Consider the following 15,460-nt stretch of genomic DNA (forward strand, 5'->3'; position numbering starts at 1 on the left):
AAATGTCCTTTCTCCCTTGCAGCTGAGAACATGGGTGACTGCAGCAGATACTCAGCCCTGTTTTCTTTGCTTATCTTTCTTCTCTCACATGTGAACAAGACTGGCACTCGAGCAAGAAAAGGCACTAGCTTCGATCATTTCAAAAGACAAGATGTAAGCTGTGTCAGGACAGAACATTTACTTGGAATACAACGGACTGAAATGGAATTTACAATTATCTAAACTGACTTTCTTTCCACTACTAGTGAGCATGGGTTTTAAAATATTCATGGAAGTTTTGGTCTTTCCACAAAGTAATAAAATGAGATATTGTGGGATAACTGTAAATAATTACAGATTTCCTTCCTTATGAGATGTAATTTCAGAGCTTTTCTATGCTGCAATGAGGAGGAAAGTACTTTATCGAAGTCAAAAGTTATGAAAATATATCTTATTCCCTCCCTTAACGTGTAACAATCTTGAGGAGTATCCCATAAAAGATTTTACTGTATCATTATCTAAATGTTCACATTGGAGGATACAAAATTCAAGCCTGAGCAATAGCTTTCCAGAAAGGACTGTCACATAGATAGGTAAGAATTTTAAATTCACCCCTTAAGAAAGTTATTTGGCTAAAGAGAAGATGCTAACAGTTTAAAACAACATTGATTAATTGACTAAAGCAGTCATAAGAATAGTGATATAACTGCAATCACTTCATCTTACCAATTGTGTGATTTTGGACAAATAAATTCTGTAAGTCTTCATTTTTCATCTGTAATACAGGAATGATATTTTTTCCTAACCCCCATGGAGTTGATAATTGAGATAAAAACATGTAAAGAACATAGCACAGTACCAAGCTAAGCATTAGCTAATATAATATCATCATTATTCCTATTATTATTACTGTTCTTTAAATAACAACAACAAAGAAAGCTTACTATTCCATTGAGAATCACTGCCCCACACAATAAAATGATTGAATCATATCATACTGGACATTACCTATTTTGTCGATTTATTAATTAGACTCTGTGATGATGAAGGAAGAAAGAGTCCTTCTGGGTCTTTCAGGCAGGTGGGTGAAAAAGACTGAATAGCAGTATTTCAAGAAGATTAGTAAGCTGTCAGCTGCTCGACTGCAGTGGTTCCCCTTGATTTTGCTGAGAACTTTAGCTTGAAGAAGGCCTTCAAGAAATTGTGATATACTTCAAGACTCACTTGAAGCAACTGGCCCTTATCTATTCTTATGAACACTCAATCCAATTCAGAAAACACCTGGTGAGCCCCTACTGCAAGCCAATGTCTGTGACAGACTGAAGAAACCACAGCAAACAAAAAGAGACTTAAGAGAAGCACAGTTTAGTGGAGGAAACACATCTGTGGACAATTATTTCAAGTAATTGGTGAAAATATCACCATTAGACAATACACAGAGTTTGAAGGGGCAGGAAGTATTAAAAGAATATTCTGGAGTCAGAAAAGGATTTAAAATATAATCTTAAAAAATAAGTCAGAACCGGGCGCAGTGGCTCACCCCTGTAATCCCAGCACTTTGGAAGGCCAAGGTAGGAGGATTGCTCGAGCCCAGGAGTTCAAGACCAGCCTGGGCAACATGGCAAGGCCTTGTCTCTACAAAAACAAAAATTAGTCAGGTTTGGTGGCGCATACCTGTAGTCCTAGCTATTCGAAAAGCTGAGATGGGAGGATTACTTGAGACCAGGAGACAGAGGCTACAGTGAACCGAGATTGCAGCACTGCACTCCAGCCCAGGCGACAGAAAGAGTCCCTGTCCCCCACCCCCACAAAAATCAGTCAGAATAGCTGAACTGGTACACATGGCTGACAATCAGCACTATTTGGTCTAAGAAAATGTCACAAAAGAGAACTCTAAAGTACTAAGGCCTAACAGACAGGTAAGCAGGTATGTCTTTCCAGGAAGATGGGGCAATGTATTCAAAAACTGGAAGCATAAAAAAAAAATGAAGTCCAGATTAACATAAGGTCCACTCAGAGTGTCCATCAGGAGTCTTCTCAATTTCTTGTTAAAATGCTCAGAGGATGGCAAAGAAGAGAAACATTAGTAACAGCACTGGGAGGAAAATGGACAAAATATAAAGCGGCATTTCTAATAGCTGAGCCCCGATTGGGCTTAACTAAGAAACACTGTTTCAGACTCAGAACCTCACACTATATTTTGAAAGAGTACAGCACACATGTCTTCTAAATAAAGAAATTAGGAAGGGACTTTGATTCGTACCAACAACAATCCCTAACTCCAGGTACAGGCATCAAGTACACCAAAATCTGCATAACATCTGTTGTGGGTTAAATTATGTACTCCCGAAAGATATGTTGAAGTCCTACCCTAAATATGATCTTACTCAGAAAGAATCTTTGCAGACGCAATTAAGATGTAATTTAAGATGAAGTTATGCTAGAATAAGGTGGCCCTGAATCTAGTATGACTGGTAACCTTATAAGAAGAGATGAGACACAGGGATGGACATACATGGAGAAGAGAATGCCATGTGAACACAAAGACACACACAGACAGAGAGCCATATGACAAGACACGCAGAGATCGGAGTGATAAATCTACAAGCGAAGGAATGCCAAGCACTGCCAGCAACATCAGAAACTAAGAGAAAGGCATCAAACAGATTCTCCTCCGGAGCCCCTGGAGACAGCAGAGCGCTGCCGACACCTTTATTTTAGATTTCTAGCCTACAGAAAAGTGACACTAAATTTCTCTTGTTCTAAACTGCTCAATTAGTGGTAATGTTTTATGGCAGCCAAAGAAACTAATAACACATGTCTTCGGCCAACCAGAATCAGGCTTCTACCTAGACCCTGATCACTTAGAACTTATTAAAAAAAAAATCTTATGGTTACTTTAATTGGTAGTCTTCAAATTTTTTGGCACCAGGACAATTTCTTCTAAAGATGGGGGAGGTGGAATGGTTTCCAGATGAAACCATTCTTCCTCAGATCATCAAGTATTAGATTCTCATAAGGAGCACACAACCTAGATCCCTTGCATGTGCAGCTCACAAGAGGGTTCATGCTTCTATGAGAATCTAATGCCACAGTTGATGTGACTAGAGGTGGAGCTCAGGCAGGAATGCTTGCTTGTCCACCACTCATCTCCCACTGTGTGGCCCGGTTCCTAACAGGACACAGACAGTTACCTGTCCACGGCTTGGGGGTTGGGGACCCCTGCTAGCGCATCAAACATATTCTCAATTTAGAAATCAGAACACCCAGCTGCACGTGACAAACTGGCTTACAGTTTTAACAGTCTTCTGTAGCTAGAATCTGCTGCAAATGGCAGCCAATAGCCAATGGAAAGGAATTTGTTGGTCCCTATTTTTCCACCATGTCCTTCTTTTCCAGCTAGTGAACCTTGGATCCTGATGCCTCTGTAATGTGGAAATGGAGTGAAAAAGGAAAGGTGAGGTAACAAGAGGTAAATGAAGAAGCAAAGCGCTTACTTTCTGCTCACTAAGCAAGAAGGCTCACTCTTTGGGGCAGGCACAAAGTTGGTTCTCTCCCCGTTGGAGCTTTTCCTGGTTCTTCAGTAATACTCCCCTCCAATCACTGGAAACCCTTCACCTGTACTCTGCCTGATGTGGGTCGTACTGTCTCACTTTGTTACTTACTCCATCCACAGCCACTAGTCAGCTGAGACCAGTTCAGTTGCTGGGAAGCTGTAAGGAAATACCTAGGACAACCTCATGACAGCTCTTTCATATTCGTGGCCCACCTCTCTTCCAGAGGAAACTAATGACCCTGAAAAATAGATGAATCCCCATTCAGAATCTTTACTTTGCTCTACCATAAGCTGCTCACCGCCTCATCTTTGGTCTTTGAATTCATCAGAAACCAGTCCACTGTCTCCACTAAAACCTCAAAACTTCAAGAGATAACTTTTAGACTCTCTAGAGAGTCTCCTTGAAGTAGCTCTTTCTGGTTCCGAGGGGGAAAACACCCTATACCATCTCTCCTTATGTATATTTCTAGTACACCCTCGGCTCACTCCATAAAATCTTCCCCCAATATCCAGGTCTCCCGACCCTTTTGGATTAGAAATGTAGGAGATATCTGTGCAGTTCTTACATTCCCACTAGGGAATTTCTACGAGGTGATCTGGTTCATAAATCACATTAGTATCTGATAACTATTGCTTTAAGGGGTCAAAGTTTTCCAATTTTACATCCCATGATATTAGTTTTTCACAATTTATGTTTTAAGAAACTCAAGGGGGAAATAGCTAAAAATTTATACAATGTGTCTTCTGGATATATTATTTTTTAAAGGTTTCCTAAACATTCCATGAATTTTACACTGTTCTTCAATATAATCTCTGTTACTCAGTCAAGCAGAGTGTCTAATGGCTGCCACATTGTTCTCACCCAGTTCCATTCTTCATGTCTGTTCCTTCTGCTTGTGGTTCAATTCTTACTTTTCAGCACCTTCCAAATTTACTGCCCTGTCAAAGCTTTAATGACAACTTCTCCAGAAAGTGATCTCCAGGTACTTTGGACTCCGTTGATTTTATTGTTCTTCTACCTTGTGCAGTAATTATAGCCAATGCCTATAACTTATATTGCCTTCTTGAGTTGTCTTGTGCTGTCATGTCTCCACAGGTATATTTGAAGTTCTTCGAGGGCAGTTGTTATAACCTGTGCCTCTCACCTTTTTCCTTTTGTGCTAAACTCAATGATCAGAATATATGGAGAAGGTTCCTGTTAAGTGCAGACACCATTGCTATCTATTAAATATCTATTAATGTAGGCAGACAGAGTTGACTTATGCAGCATAATACCTTTCCATGTCCTATGATAGCACTTCCTTATTGTTGCCACACCAAGTTTTTTTTTTTTTTTTTTTTTTAATTTACTTTTACTTTAAGTTCCAGGATATAGATGCAGGACATGCAGGTTCATTACATAGGTACACATGTGTCATGGTGGTTTGCTGCACCTATCAACCCATCCCCTAGGTATTAAGCCCCACATGCATTAGCTATTTATCCTGATGCTCTCCCTTCCCCTGCCCCACTCCCCTGACAGGCCCAAGTGTGTATTGTTCCCCTCCCTATGTCCATGGCCACGTTAAACTTAAAGACTATTAGGACATGTCAGATAGAAAAGAAGCAGAAAACAAAATCACATGAGAAATATAGTATGACATTATTTAACAAGGATAACAAGGATGCTGTTGTTTGGAAATGTATCTAAAGGCAATCCTTTTGCATTTCTGTGTGTCTGACCTCACCTTTCTGCCAGGCATAGCATTTGCCTCTAAAAAAGTCAGAATTGCTAAAAGATGAATAAAATAAGAAAAAGGTCAGTCTACTTTTTCACATCTGGCAACAATTCTGCATCCATATAGCAAGACAATGATCTTGACTATAAGGCTTTTCCTGTTTCCATTACAATATTCGAATTCAGACTTAGAAAACTAGATCAAGGACTTTCACCATGCTAAAAGAGGAGAAAAGGATATGATGTAAAGAATATAAAAAACTACCTCAAACTCAAGTGTATAGGCAAGAGGAAAAGAAACAGAGGGGAAGGTCAAACATGAAGTCTTCATTTCCCTTCTCTCTAAGTGAAATCCCCCACAAGAAAGTGGAATGAAGGTAATAGAAGCATTAGGACTAGCAGATGGCTTTTCAGGATGTAGACTCAAAAGAACTTGAGATTTTTAGGGGGAAAAAAAAACATCATTCAACATTTAACATGATATAGGAACACTTAGGGTGCATTAGTGGAGGACAGTCTCTAAAGAGATGAACCTGAGACAAAATTGCATCATCTCAATAGCCAGCACCTGGTATCCAGGAGCAACAGAAGTTCTCAAATACCCTGAATAGGAGATGGCGGAGTGCAGGTGGACTTTGTCCCACCTAGTACCCTTCCCCAGAATGAGGTCACATGAGGCCCATTATCCCCATCATCACAAGACTATAAAAGAAAAAGCAGAAAAGGAAAAAAGTCTAAAGTACAATCATTTAGCAAAAACTTCGTCATCCATCCCAGATAAAACAGAACTTAAACTCATGTAGTACAGTATCATAATTTTGTAGATATAAAAACTAAAGACCAGAAAGGCAGACTCATTTACTGAAGAGTATTATGCTTATGAAGACGGAGAAGAGGCAGTGGTTCCAGTTTTTCTAGCATCTGCTCACATGCTGTTGAACTATTCCACACTCTCATCTATAGCCCAGCTTTTCTTTTCACTATAAGTTAATATTATTATTCAATTAATATTTTAAAATAAAAATTCCAATTTTATTTTCAATAGAAATATCAATGAAAATAATTTTAATTCATTTCTTTTAATGACGAAATACATTAAAATGAAAATAACGGTTTTTAAAGAGTCCACAGAAAACTATTAGATTTAATTAGTAAATTTAGCAATGTTACTGAATTCAGTTATTGTACAAAAACAAATTATGCTACCATAATGAACAAACAAAAAGTAAGAATTATAACATTTAAAATAGAATTAAATATCTCAAATACTCAGAATAAAATCTAACAAAAGATGTTCATGATATCTACACCAAAAATCTACAAAATAGTATTTAGAGGAAATAAAGCAGACAAAAATAAATGGAGAGAGATGCGTCATGCTCACACATTGGAAGACTCAGAATTATGAGGATGTCAATCCTCAAATTAATCTAGATATTCATGGTAATCACAACCAAAATTCCAGTAGTCTTTTTTTTTATATATAAGATAACAAGCTAAAATTTGTGCAAGAATACAAAGCGCCAAGATTAGCCAAGGAAGACAAAACTAGAATTTTTAAATTGCCAGATATCAAAACTTATTATAAAGCTTTTGCAATTAAGACAGTAACTGGTACAAAGACAGATAAATAGATATATGAAACAAAAGAGGAAATCTAGAAACAAACTTACACAAGTTATAACAACAAATTACACACGTAAATTATGGCAAGTTTGACAACGTAGAACAGTACAGAAGGGGCAATTGCTTTACTAAATGGTGCTGAATGAATTAAATATGCATTTGTGGAGAAAAAGTGGATCTTGACTCCTACATACACAAAAATCAATTCCAGAAGGTTGTGCATTTACATGTTCAAAACAAAACAATAAAGCTTTTAGAAGAAAATATCTTTCCCTTTGGGGCAGACCGTGATTTCTTAAAGAGAATATAAGTGGTGACCATCAAGGGAAGACATTAAAGTTTGACTGCATTTAAATAAAAAACTTCTGTTTATCAAAAGATGCCAAGTAGAAGATGAAATGATAAGCCATGGAGTATAAAAAGAAACTTGCAATACTCAGAATATATACAATAAACGTCTATAAATCAATAAGAAAAAAGGCAACTCAATAGAAAAATGGGCAAAAGTCATAAACTTCACAAAAGAAGGCTTTCGAATTTTCAATAAACATACTAAAAATCCCTCACCTTTATTAGTCTTTTGGAATGCAAGCTAAAATTACAATGAGAAATCACTACATGCAAACAAATGACGCTGAATTTAAAAAAAAAAAAGATGATAGCAAGAATTAGCAAGGATGTGGAACAATGGTACTGCCATACCCTGCTGGTGGGGTAGAAATTCATGTAATTATTTTGGAAAAGAGCTTGATAGTAACTCTCCTTTGGTAGTATCTCACCTTATGGCTGTGCAATTCCACTATAAAAGTTGCCGAATATTATGTACAAGAATACATATTGTATTATGTACAATATTCTTAGTAGCACTATTCACAATAAGAAAAAACCAGAAATAACCCAAATTTCCATAAACAGTACAACTGATTAATAAATTAAGATATATTCATACAATGAAATGCTCTGCATTAATGAGACTGAAGAAGCCCTGATTACATGAACAACATGAATGAATATCACAAATCATGTTAAAGAAAGAAGTCATATGGAAAGAGTATGTACTACAGGAAAACATTCTGTCATGGGCTCAATTGCATCCCCTCACAATTCATATGGCAAAGCTCTAACACTCAATTAGACTGTCTTTGGCAATAGGGCCTCTAAGGAGAAAATTAAGGTTAAATTAGGTCTTTAGAGTGGCGCTCTAATCTAATGCAGCTGTTGCCCTTGTAAGATGCGAGAAAGACGCCAGGGATACATGAGCACAGGCTGTGTGGGCACAAGAAGATACTGTCTGCAAGTCAAGGTGGGAGGCCTTGGGAGAAATCAACCCTGCTGGCACCTTAATCTTGGACTTCCAGCCTCCAAAACCGTGAGAAAATAAATTTCTGTTTCTTAAGCCACCCAATCTATGGTATTTTATTATGCCAGCCCTGAAAAACTAATACACATTTATATAAAAGTGGGAGGAAATGCTCCGAGGATACAGTACCTGAAAGAGGACATGAGGAGAGCCTCTGGGGTTAAGAAAATGTTCTGTCTCTTGATCTAGGTGTTGGATCTTCAGGTATATTCCTTTTGCAAAAAATGTATTGAGTTGCACCCTTAAGATTTTCTCACTTTTCCATATGCATGTTTTCCTTCAATATGCTTTTCAAGTGACATTAGGATCCAAATTCATCTGTCTATGGCCCTTAAAAAATGGGCACTATTAGATTTTGTGTGTCTGTTTCTTTTGAGACGGAGTTTCACTCTTGTTGCCCAGGCTGGAGTGCAATAGGGTGATCTCAGCTCACTGCAACCTCCACCTCCCAGGTTCAAGCAATTCTCCTGCCTTAGCCTCCCAAGTAGCTGGGATTACAGGCATGCGCCAGCACACCCAGCTAATTTTGTATTTTTAGTAGAGACGGGGTTTCACCATGTTGGTCAGGCAGGTCTCAAACTCCTGACCTCAGATGATCTGCCCGCCTCGGCCTCCCAAAGTGCTGGGATTACAGGCATGAGCTACCATACCTGGCCAATTTTTAAAATAATTCCTGATTTTAAAGGTAATCAGGAAGAAATAAAAGGGCAGCTTTCAATCTGCAGATGTTCCTCATTAGCACTACAGGTGTGATCATTGGAGAACCGACCTTTCAGGGCTGCGCCTGAAGACAACAGCAGTCTTTCCCTAGAATACATTTTGTTTTTATATTTTTGACTTAGATTTCTCCTCAGATTATTTAAACATTTTTATGTATGTTTAATTGAGCATAGAATCTATGTCTATTCAATTTTAAAGCATATTTTTATACTTAACAGTATATATATTTGAGAAATTCTTAAAATTTGGGCAACTTTAGCCAGGAAACACCCAGCGTCAGACTTTCAGTGCTATGCCTGACCTCTGAAATTATTTCCTTTTGTAAACACTAAATATTCCACCAATTGGATTCCTATCTAATTTTCTCTTGCCTATTAATTTTATGGAGCTTTTTTTTTTTTTTCCAGAAAAAAACTCAAGTAAAGCAAAGTTTGTAATTGTAGGTTTTTGAAGTATCTGCATTTAAACTTTGGAAAGAAAATATAAACAGAAAAAGAAATACAGTAAATACATCTTTGTCTCTGTCTAAAAGCAATAAGATAGAAAAAACTTTACTGAATTATAATTATACCTAAATCAATCATCAATAACGAACACCCACAAAGGTAATGATCAAGGCCCAGGAATTTAAAACTATATGCTTAATCCATGCCAGAAGAAAGGAAGAAATAAAATAACGAAGATAACAAAGCTAAATCCCATGTTTAAAGCATATGGAGAAGCTGAATCCTAAGAATAATTCAAGTCTAGCATTACTTTTTAAATTTTAATAATCAGATTTTTACTTAATTTATGACAACATCCTTCTCTAATTATTTTTTCACTCCGTATTGTTTATTTAAATAAACAACCCAACTTTTCTCCCATAGACAATTTAGCAGCAACATGGACTCAAGAAATCTTCTATTTATTTATTTGTTTATTTATTTTTTGAGACTGAGTTTTGCTCTGTCACCCAGTCTGGAGTACAGTGATGTGATCTCGGCTCACTGCAACCTCCATCTCCCAAGTTCAAGCAATTCTCCTGCTTCAGCCTCCTGAGTAGCTGGGGTTACAGGCTCGTGCCACCATGCCTGGCTAATTTTTGTAATTTTTAGTAGAGACGGGATTTCACCATGTTGACCAGGCTGTTCTTGAACTCCTGACCTCAAGTGATCCGCCCACCTTAGCCTCGCAAAGTGCTGGTATTACAGATGTGAGTTACCATACCTCGCCAGCTGCTATCTTTTGAGAACTATCCTTTAAATCTCTTAGCCTTAAATTTTTAGAAATAACATTATTATCATTATTGTAATAATAAAACTAATCCTTCAGTACTGCCAAATAGAAGCCAGGCATTGCTCTAAGTTGCTGTCTTGCATATTAAATTTTCTATGTAATCATGTCATCTGCAAATATAGACAGTTTTAGTTCTAAAATAAATAAATAAATAAATAAATACTCATAACAACCTTCCTGGCTGATTACACTATTATCCCCACTTTATAGATGAGTGAGCTGAAGCACAGTTTGGTTACCATGTTGCCCAAGGCACAGCCATTGAGCAAAGGTAAGATTTGAAGGCAGGGAACTGCCACCAACCCTTATCCTTTGACTTCTCAGCTGAGCTAATGTGTTTCTGTTCTTTCCACATGTGCATCTGTTAGTCTAACACAAATTCTGTCCTTATGTCTTATTATTGGAATGTATTCTTCTTACTGTGAAGTTTCTCATTTTACTTTAAATGTATGTCCCCCACAAATTCTATTCTTTGTATGTCTTTGCTATTTTCTACATTTTCATGCATTCATTAGAATTTTAAACATATTATATCTTTAATTCAAAATAGTTATTATCGCCTAAGAGTTTAAAGAAATTTACATATATTATTCTATACATTGCAGCGCGCACACACACACACACACATCCACCACTATTCTCTGAACTGCATTTGAGGTATTTTATTACCTTCTGTGTGACACCATTGCCAAAGTCAAATTCCGAGAGTCTAGACCTCTTATACTCAACCGGTGATCCATAAACTGGCAGCATCACCATCACCTAGAGTTCATTAGAAATACAGAATGCCAGGCTCCACCAGCTGAGTCAGATCAGATTCTTCATTTCAACAAGAGTGCCAGATGATCAGAAGGCATATTAAAGTTTGAGAAACTTGCTTTAGATGATATAGTGCTCTAAACTAGGGCTTTCTTAATTCTTCCTTCAACTATTTCCTTAATTTCTATGAAACTTATTATTGTAATTATTTTACCACTAAGTGTTCTAGTCTGTTATAATTAATAGTATGGAGTGCTTCTCTCCCTTATCAGCATCCCTTCCTGGAATATTATTTAATTTTCCTGAGTTAGTTATTGAGACCTTAAAACAGAAGCTTATCTTCTTATAAACATATTAGATTCCAAGGGCTGTCTGCAAAACTAGTTGTTTCAAAGGTTCTGTATTCCCCATATGTGTCTACAAGTGCCATCAGTTGGAAATAATAGGCAGAACTGACATACTTGAGCTCTGGTATGTAGCCTAGTAAATGTCTATGAGAGTTCCTAAGTTAAAAGATCAGTAGTAGAGGAGCTACTGTTTTCTCAAAATCCTGTTTGATTTTATACTATCTGCTGTATTCACAATGTTCATCTTAAGTCTTGTGTAAATTCTTCTAAGGTTTTCTTAGCTATCAGGTATTCATTTACCAGTTGCCCTAGGTGTTTCTTGCTTTTTGTATAAGCTGTCCTGAAGAAGTTCCAGAAAGATGACTTAGCAGTAATACAGGATTCTTGCTTCTGGCTAAAACAATCACCATCAACAATGGTGATCTAAAACCAAACATAATAACAAAATAAAACCCTCAAAGAGAAACACCCCTTTGAAAACCATCAAATAAACTTCTAAAACAGTAAATTAATACAAAAGAAAATCAATCTTATTTCAGTTTTAAATTAAGACAAAATTCTGTGTTGGTAAGTGCTTTACACTGTTTTAGTGAAATTCTAGTACCCATATCTTGATAGAAATCATGAAATTTCTTTATCACTTTGTCTTTTTGCATCGGCTCTGGAATGATATTCCAGTATATGAGCTAAGTAGGATAAGCATATTAATTTACTTGAGCATATGGTATCAAGGAAAGTAATTGTTTAGAATTTGTCCAATAGGAAAATATGAACTGTTTGCCTATAGAATGGGCATTAGATGGTAATGAGTTAATATTAATTGTGTCACGTGTGATAACCATATTGGAGTTATGTAAAATGAATATATTTATCTCTTAGAGATTTATATTTAAGTAAATTCAATTGAAATATCAAAAATAATTATCAATGTAATATACTGGTATACACACACCACCAGCACAAAATGTAAAAAGACAGAAGCACCACACACATCCCACAAAAACAGACAGAAAGAGGAACATTAAGAGCCTAGAAAAGATATCAATAACACAGAAATTTTAGCATCAGTGCAGGAGGCTCAAATAACTCATTAGCTCATTGGATAAAAAGCAATGACAGATAAAATAATACGATTTTAAGTATTCACAGTGTAACTGAAATAACACATTATATTTAAGAAATGCTGCAAGCACTTTTTATTGACCCTTTGCTCAAACTAATCACTTGGAATTTCTTTTACATATATATTATTGCTCTTACTATTCACAATAACTTTTGAAAAGAGACATGAAGAACCCTTTTCCTATTTTCATAACACTTCTAATTAGCCCAAAGAGGACGGAAGTTTTACTAGTAGGTAGTTTTGGTGCATAACGCACTAAATCATGTATAAAACATAGTATATAAATTTAGGTGTGCAAAGGAATTAACATTTTAAAAATTAGATAAAATTAACTCTCAGTCTTCGCCTCTATTCTTCTAGGATTCAACAATTTTGATGGAGAACATAAACAACAGAAATAATTCAGCAGAAACAAATTTTGCAATGTGGAAAGCACATAAGTACAGAAAACCAAAAAAATCTAAATTCAAAAAATAAACAATCTAAGCAAATGGAATTATAGTTGAATACCTCCATATCCCACTATCAAAATATGATGGAAAAAGGAAACAAAAATAAAAACTACATTGTGCTCAATAAAGTAGATTTATGCTTCTGGCAATATAGACACTAATAATTCTCAAACGCTCTTCTGCTTCAAAACATTTAGAAATGCGTAATAAAATACAACAAACATACTTTAAAATGCACTTTTGAATTCACAAAAAGCAAGGATGATCTCACAAGGGCAAAATGAAGACAGAGTTGAAACAATGGTTAACATCCTAGTGCCAAAATTATGGGTACTTTGGTGGTGTTTACTAACACTAGGATCTTGGAACCTTGGATTTTAATAGCCTTATAGGAAATAGTGGAGAAGATTTTAGGCTTGCAAAAGATGAGCTGTTGGAGTTTACAGTACTCAAAAGTCCAAAAGGGTGGATAATTTTTTTAAAATGCCCCTTAACAGGGGTAAGTGACAAGGGAAATATTTGTGACATTTCTGGTTTGGAGTAGCAAAAAAAAAGAATTCTTCTAAAAATGCATAATCCACAATCCTTCCCCTATGGCTTTTGGACTTTGTTTTCTAGTGTTTATAAGTCCTGAAAATCTTCCAGAAGATAAATTAACTTAAAGAGCAAATTAAATCCTCTTCAAAGGAATTTAACCTCATCTTAGACATCTCAGGATTCCCAGAATTTTAAATAAACCAATAATAAGTTCACAATCCAAAATTACACAACCTACCCAAGGTAAGCCTTTATAAAGGAGAGTGCAAACAAGCAACAAACAGTAGAATTAGATTGCCAAGGAATTCAGATTTTGTACAGTCAGATAACACAAAATAAAATCAGTGTGTTAAAAACCCCTGAGAGTATAAAAGAGGAAATGTATTAGGCCATTCTTGTGTTGTTATACAGGAATACCTGAGACTGGGTAATTTATACAGAAAAGAGATTTAATTAGCTTACAGTTCTGCAGGCTATACAAGCATGGCACCAATATCTGCTTGGCTTCTGGTGAGTTCAGCAGTAAGTTTACAAACATGGTGGAGGGTGAGGCGGGAGTAGACACACCACAAGGCAAGAGTGGGAGTAGGAGAGAGACATGGAGTAGCCAGCCCCTTTTAAACAACCAGATCTCATGTGAACTAACTGAGCTAGAACTTACTCCAAGGGGATAGTGCTGAGCCATTCATGAGATATCTTACCCCATGATTCAATACCTCACACCAGGCCCCATCTCCAACATTGGGGATTACATTTCAACATGACATTTGGAGAGAACACACATCCAAACCATTTACAGAAACTAAAGATGTAACAAAGAAACAACAGGATATTAAAACCAATTAGAATTTTAAAAGACTAAAAGTAACTTCTAGAAATTAAAAATTAAATAAATAAATTATAATTGCATAGATGCATTGAAGAAAATTAAGTACAACTTCAGAGAGGGAGTTAATAAACTGAATAATACATTTGAATAATTAGATAAAATAAAAGAAAGACAGAAAAAGTGATAAAACCTATGCAAGGTGGAAGAGAAAATAGGAAGTTCTAACTTGTGACCAATCAGATTCCCTGAAGAAGACAGAAGAGAGAATGCAAAGACCGGGGCCAAGCCTAGGTCAAGGCCAGCGAATAAGCCAAAAAGTTTAAGGAGGCATTTACTCTTAAATTTTGTCATCTAGAAGAGACAATATTAAAAAAAAAAGAAGTTTCAATTTTCCAAAATTGAATCTTCAGGCTCAGGAAACAAAATGTTTTCCAAGCAGAATAAATAAAAAGAAATTTGCACCAAGAAACTGGTAAAACAGTACAATACCAAGGACAAAGAGATCTTCTTACAGCCTGAAATAATAGATTGACTCTTGGTGCCCTGCCCAGAGTTCCTTCACCAAAACAGTAGACCCACACTCACCCTCCTATTGATAACTGTCCTCATATCACTAGAAATGTCTCAAAAGTTTCACACTCCCTCTAGAGACAGCCTAAAGCCAAAGCATGACTTATAAAAGGATACCAAAGGCCAGTACCCTAACGTGAATGGGGGACATTTTTGTGGAACCCTCAGGTTGCAGAGCTTCTTATGGGACCAGGCTGATCTTCTGCTAAGTCGCATCTTTAACTTGCGATTTTCCTGCTCTATCTTGTTTTTTTATTATTATTATTTTTATTTTTCTGATTCCAACTAACAAAACTGAGAATCCTCATCTTGAGTTGACTCTACTTAATTGCAAGCTGAGACAATTACCAACAAACAAATCACAAATATATCATCCATCAACAGATTTTCAAAGCAATGATGGATGTCAGAAGACTAGAAAAATATAGTCTTAGTACTGAGAAAAAAATGTCAGTTAAGACTCTATTCTCAAACTATAATTTGAGAATATAAAATGAAGTAAATATATATTCAGATGGATCAAAATAAGGTTTACAACCAAATGACCCAAGGGAAAGGATACTTTAAAGAAAGATTTTGGGGCAGAAAGAAAAGAATCTCAGATAAG

The 15,460-nt window shown here is 36.2% G+C and overlaps 1 protein-coding gene across 4 annotated transcripts in view; it reads right to left on the bottom strand.

The window, feature by feature from the left end:
• INPP4B (inositol polyphosphate-4-phosphatase type II B) overlaps window positions 1–15,460 on the bottom strand; it is an 813,118-nt gene that overhangs the window by 689,687 nt on the left and 107,971 nt on the right. The window lies entirely within an intron of this gene.

This window comes from Macaca mulatta, chromosome 5, assembly GCF_049350105.2.
Source record: "Macaca mulatta isolate MMU2019108-1 chromosome 5, T2T-MMU8v2.0, whole genome shotgun sequence".
NCBI classification, from domain to species: Eukaryota; Metazoa; Chordata; class Mammalia; order Primates; family Cercopithecidae; genus Macaca; species Macaca mulatta.